This window comes from Schistocerca piceifrons, chromosome 2, assembly GCF_021461385.2.
Source record: "Schistocerca piceifrons isolate TAMUIC-IGC-003096 chromosome 2, iqSchPice1.1, whole genome shotgun sequence".
Classification (NCBI taxonomy): Eukaryota; Metazoa; Arthropoda; class Insecta; order Orthoptera; family Acrididae; genus Schistocerca; species Schistocerca piceifrons.
In genome coordinates this window covers 866580410-866587366 of record NC_060139.1, presented here as the reverse complement: position 1 = coordinate 866587366, position 6957 = coordinate 866580410, and positions in this window count along the sequence as shown.

Sequence of the window (6957 nt, the reverse complement as noted above, 5' to 3'; positions counted from 1 at the left end):
TGCTCAAATGGTTCAAATGGCTCTGAGCGCTATGGGACTTAACATCTGAGCTCATCAGTCCCCTAGAACTTAGAACTACTTAAACCTAACTAACCGAAGGACATCGAACACATCCATGCCCGACAGAGGATTCGAACCTGCGACCGTAGCGGTCGCGCGGTTCCGGACTGAAGCGTCCAGAAACGCTCGGCCACACCGACCGGCAATTACTGTTATTGCTATGGGTGTAAAGAGAAATATGTGAAAGGAGAAATGTTCGTGTTTAGTATTGTATGAAAATTTTGACGCAATGTGCAATTTTGGTTGCATTTTGAAAATATCTTTTAAATCAGTTGTTATGTGTGCAAATCACGAGGGTTGGAACTTAAATAATGGCAACTGTTTATTCACAACCGATAGAAAAGAGCTGCATGTTTGCATCTGTTGCTGTCCTTCAAAGTAGTCACCAGCTTTGTGTAGAACCCGTTGCCAGCGATGTGGAAAGCGTAGGATACCGGTACCGTTAGCAAGGCCTGTTCTGTTGATGTTCCGAATGGAGCGGTCTTCTGCCTAACGAATCTCAGAAACAGTTCTGAAGCGAATGCCACGAAGTGGTTCCTTCATCTTCGGAATCAAATCAGAGTCACAAGGACTTAAGCCTGGGGAGTACGGTGGATGGTACAGTACTTCCCAGTCCCATCGATCGAACAGAGCAGCTACAGCTTGCGCTGTATGCGCCCGTGCATTGTCGTGCAAAATTTTCTGTACGGCAATGCCGATTCCCCGCACGCCTCTTGAAGATCTTGATGATACTGTCGTGCTGTACGACCTCTGGCACACTCCATCTTGATCGAACTCCGTTGTTCGTGTTTCGAAAACATAGTGATACTGTTACGTTAGACCGCTCGCCCCTTAGTGACTGTGTTTCCCTCGATTGAGCGCACGCCGGTGACGTGGGACGGGCGAGTCCATTTGCTCGGAAGTAAGGTAGGTATGTCAACAACGTGTGCTATCAGCAACAATAGTAGATTCCATTGCATAGTGTGTCCACAGCGGTGTTGCCACTATTTAACTTTCAACCTACGTATGTAGGATTTCTGAGATAAGCCTTTCTTCATATGCAGCACTAATTTCTTGCGATTCATACACATAAAAGACTCGATAAACTGCCATTTCTCTTGACAATGATGAACCTCAAAATAGATATAGAAGGTAGGTCTTTTTCCTAACTATACATTTCTGTAATCTTACATCTGTGTACTGTACGGTCATTTTGATTTAAACTGAAATCTGCTTCTTATATTGTACTACGTGACACAAAGAAACAGTTTCGCGTTTTATTCAAAAAGAAAATTTCCTTGAAAAATTCCACTCTTGGTCGTATAGGATGTTTCGCAGAATGGAGATGAGAAACAACGTAATCAAAGTACAAATTCAGCTGCTTTGTTGGATTTTACTTTCGATTTATTGTCTCTACCATTTGGTTAACAAGCATAAAATATTAGTACCTGAGATACCATTGAAGTCCTTCGTGGGCCGGCCTCTATGACCGAGGGGTTCTAGGCGCTTCAGTCTGGAACCGCGATGCTGCAACGGTCGCAGGTTCAAATCCTGCCTCGAGCATGGATGTGTGTGCTGTCCTTAGGTTAGTTAGGTTTAAGTCGTTCTAAGTCTAGAGGGCTGATGACCTCAGATGTTAAGTCCCATAGTGCTTAGAGCCATTTGAACCATTTGAACTTACGTGTATGTCATTGCGCACTTCTCTTTGTGTTACATGGTCTACACATCAACAGACGACAATGAAGAGCTCAAATAAGTGTTACAGTGGTAAATCTATTGTAAATCCATGCCATCTTCTGTGTTTTCAGAGGCGGGAGGGGGAGGCAGAGGGGTTGAGTGTCATATACTGTCTATTTATAATATCTGGGACGCATCTGGATTTGTAGTACATTCAACCAGCGGTCGGAATTTTTTCGCTCTTTGCTTATTCTGTGATGCAATGCGAGCATTTTTAATAAGTACGTCAGAGTGTTGCCAGCTAGCAAAATTGAGCGCTAGTCTACAAGGAAGAGGAAAACAAATACACAGAAAATGGAGAAAAAAACGACGAAGAAGCAGGAGGTATAACCGCCAATGTGCAGCAAATTCGGAGTGTTTCAAAAACTTCCAAAGCCACTAACTTGCTATCAAGTCGTTTTGCAATGTTACCACAGCAAACATTTACTACAACAGACTCGGCGATACGATTAAGCGCCGTATAATACCGAAAGATAGCGGTGGCTGACCCAAATACAACAAATGAGTGCTTCTGAGATGTGACGTTTGTCGCAAAGAACGTCTTGAAAGTTAGAGTCCGGTTTATTCCAGGTATCGAATACGAACTGTTATGATGCTGCGCCATGTCCACAGCAGCCACGAAGACAATCTGTCTGTACTAGTGATGTACTGGCATTCTACATATAAAGGGCGCTTTAGGGACCAACGTATAGCGCTCCGAGATCAGGTGACCTGGTGGGCAACGTATATTGACAACACAAAATGTGTTCTGCAAATCCGAATGCTCAAAAAAATGGTTCAAATGGCTCTGAGCACTATGGGACTTAACTTCTGTGGTCATCAGTCCCCTAGAACTTAGAACTACTTAAACCTAACTAACCTAAGGACATCACACACATCCACGCCCGAGGCAGGATTCGAACCTGCGACCGTAGCAGTCGCGCGGTTCCGGACTGAGCGCCTTAACCGCGAGACCACCGTGGCCGGCTCCGAATGCCCACTCCAGATGTATTTCTACTCTATGGGAGTCAACGTGGAAAGCTGTCTGTGACGTAGAACGGAAAGCTGGGTACCACCGAGAAGAAAGTTGACCACCAGAAGGCAGAACGTTGTCGAGCAGTCAAATAGGAAGCATTGGAAGACTGGGCTGAGTATCCGTCGTATGGCGGATGGCTGACAATAAGACTGTGCTGTTCGATGAACGCTAGTATGCCACATCCGGTGCGGTTTCAGTAAGGCAGTCTGTGCTGTCCGCATACTGGAGTCTGTGAACTAGATTAGTCTTTGAGCTGTCTTTGTGTGTGTGTGTGTGTCTGTTTTGCATACAGCTCTCTCCAGACTCCGGTGTATGTTTTAAGTCTACCTGGCAGTAAGTATCGTACATACAAAAGGCAGATGATAGTATTCTGTGCGTATATGTGTAATAGCCGTGCGCCAGTGTGACTATATCAGTTTGCGCTATTGTCAGATGGTTATATGACTGACTGTTCACATCTGATTTTTAGCTCAAGGTTTAAGATGAAATTACAGTTTACATAATGATACTCAGTGAATCAAAATATGCTTGTCTTGCTGATCCATATGCATCTGGGTAATACACTGTTCGACCTACATCGGGTATTGTGGTAATTCTAATTACTGGTCAGTGTCTAATTCAGCAAGGCTATGCCACCATTAAATCTGAACTTCTTGTTTGTTGGAAATTTTCTATAGAGCAATTTTAGTTTGCATTGCGTGTAATAGTGGGAATTTACTCTCTGCTTTTAACATTTTTTATTATTATTGTTTTTATTCTTCTGGTTGGTCGCTCACCTTGGGGCTTTAATTATTCGCTAGTGGCTCATTTGGCTCCTATTGAGAAAACGTTATCTTAGCAATTCTATGTTGTTATATTGGCTACCCAGGTGTTTGATTTAAAATTAAAGCAATTTTAGTGAAGTTCTCGTAAACTGTATTTTATGTGGTTGTTAAATAAAACGTTGAAAATGTATTTTCACACACACTGTGGGCCGACCGCACTATAACTCTGGGTTCGGTGTGGGGCGGCGGTGGGGTGGGTGGACTGCTGTGGCCTGTTGTGGCGTTGTGAACCACCGAGGGCTACGGCGGGACGAAGCCTCTAGGTCCCCAGGTCCCCCGTTTAATACACAAACACACACTATTATACAGGGTATGGAGACAAAGAGTGTAGAATACTCTGTGAGGTGATAGTACCCATCGAAATAAGTCCAATAAACATACTTTCCGAGATAAACACCTGTACATAGGAAGGGCTGCCCGACGCTTGGTTGCAGATATTAGCACAGCCGTTGCATTGACGCTCCGTCAAATGAGCCGGCAGGTTGTTTTGATGTTTTAATCGCAGTACTCTCCCTACCATTAGGTGATCTGCAGTCAGTCCTGTTGTAGGCTATGTTACCTTTAGTCGTGTTTGTGCGCCTTATTGTACTGTACTGTCAACCCTAGGTACGCATTCACTTATGTGTTTACTTCAAAAAAATGCGTGTGAAATCTTATGGGACTTAACTGCTAAGTTCATCAGTCCCTAAGCTTACACACTACTTAACCTAGATTATCCTAAGGACAAATACACACACTCATGTCCGAGGGAGGACTCGAACCTCCGCCGGGACCAGCCGCACAGTCCGTGACTACAGCGCCTCAGACCGCTCGGCTAATCCCGCGCGGCTTGTGTGTGTTCTGTTATTGTGTAGGTACAAACGGTGTAGTACATTTACATTTCCTCTCTTCCGCCACTTGTTTGCAATGGAAGCCTACTACTCGACAAGCGAAATGGCGGATGTGATATTCTGCTATGATTTAGCAAATGGACGTACCCTGCAAGCCCTTGCCCTCTACGATGAAAACTATCCCTCTGAGAAGCTGTTCGACATACTTTTCCAGGGTCTGATGGCACAGATATCCTTGCACAACGGAAGACGCACTGTCCACACTCCTGACATGGAGGAGCATGTGTTCCGTTCGGTGCAAGAAATCCCTGGGACCAATGTGCGACGATTAGAAGCACCAGAAGGAGTGTCTCACTTTCTTACTTGGGGAGTACCTCATGAACAGTTGCTGTACCTATATCATCTACAGCTCGTGCAGACCCTAAGACCACAGGATCATCATGTCAGACGGCGGTTCCGTCAATGGTTGTTGCAGAAGTGAGTCGCAGATCCACAGGTCACATCCAAGATGAGGCAGTGTTTACAATAGATCGTGTTGTGAATTTCCGTAACTAGCATGTATGGGCAGATGTAAATCCCCAAACTGTTTAAAAAAGAGGGCCTCAACACCGATTCTCAATCAACGTATGTGCAGGCGTACTTGACGATAGATTAATGGGGACATACGTTCTACCACACAGGTTAACTGGGGGGGCATTATCTGGACTTTCTTATTAATGTATTCCCTACCTTGCTGGAGGCTGTGACATTGCAGCAACGAATACAATGTGGCTTGTGCATGATGGCGCACCAGCACACTTTCGTCACAATGTGCGCGAACATCTGATGAAGACATTTCAGGACTGCTGGATCGGTCGTGATGGCCTCACACCTTGGCATGCTCGTACCCCAGACCTCAATCCCCTAGAATTTTGGTTGCAGGGAAACTTCAAGGAATTGGTCTACGCCACGCTAATCAACGCTGTGCGGACACTACAGGGTAGCGTCTTCAATGCGTGCCAGCAGTTACAACAACCGGGTAATCTTCAAAGGGTGCGTGGAGGAGTGCATTTCATGAACGGAGGCCACGTCGAACACCTCCTGTAAACAAGTGTTTATCGCAGAAAGTATCCAGTTCCGGACCCATATTTATTGGACTTACATAAGAAACAATGCATTTGCGGACCCGTGTTTATTGACATATTTTTCTTGTTTCGATGAGTACTGCCACCTCTAAAAGTAGTCAACACTTTTTTTGAACACCCTGTTGTTGTTGTTGTTTTTGTGTAGTATTCAGTCCTGAGACTGGTTTGATGCAGCTCTCCACGCTACTCTGTCCTGTGCAAGCCTCTTCATCTCCAAGTAACTGCTGCACCCTACATCGTTCTGAATCTGCTTGCAAGGGAACCTCCCCATCGCACCCCCTCAGATTTAGTTATAAGTTGGCACAGTGGATAGGCCTTGAAAAACTGAACACAGATCAATCGAGAAAACAGGAAGAAGTTGCGTGGAACTACGAAAAAATAAGCAAAATATACAAACTGAGTAGTCCATGTGCAACATAGGTCACATCTAGGCTAACGTAAGCCGAGGACCGCCGTGGTCCCGTGGTTAGCGTGAGCAGCTGCGGAGCGAAAGGTCCTTGGTTCAAGTCTTCCCTCCAGTGAAAAGTTTAATTTTTTTATTTTCAGTTTATGTGACAAACTCTTATGTTTTCATCACATTTTGGGAGTGATTATCACATCCACAAGAAAACCGAATTCGGATAAGGTAAAAGAATCTTTTTACCCATTCGCCAAGTGTACAAGTTAGGTGGGTCGACAACATATTCCTGTCGTGTGACGCACATGCCGTCACCTCTGTCGTTTAGAATATATCAGACGTGTTTTCCTGTGGAGGAATCGGTTGACCTATGACCTTGCGATCAAATGTTTTCGGTTCCCATTGGAGAGGCACGTCCTTTCGTCTACTAATCGCACGGTTTACCGGTGCGGTCGCAAAACACAGACACTAAACTTATTACAGTGAACAGAGACGTCAATGAACGAACGGACAGATCATAACTTTGCGAAAATAAAGAAATTAAACTTTTCACTGGAGGGAAGACTTGAACCAAGGATCTCTAGCTCCGCAGCTGCTCACGCTAACCACGGGACCACGGCACTCCCGAGCTCATCTTAGCCTAGATGTTGCATATCTTACACATGGACTACTCATTTTGTATATTTTGCTTATTTTTTCGTAGTTCCACACAACTTCTTCCTGTTTTCTCGATTGATCTATGTTCAGTTTTTCAAGGCCTATCCAGTGTGCCAACTTATATCTAAATCTGAGGGGGGTGCGATGGGGAGGTTCCCTTGTTAGTTTATTCATTTCCCTGTCTCCCTCTACGATTTTTACACTCCAATTGCCCTCCAGTCCTAACTTCGTGTACCCTTGATGCCTCAGCCTGTATAAAAACATTAATGTACGCTGACGACCAGACTATAATACCTACTTCAGAAGAAAAATTACAGCGAAATATTTTTAAATT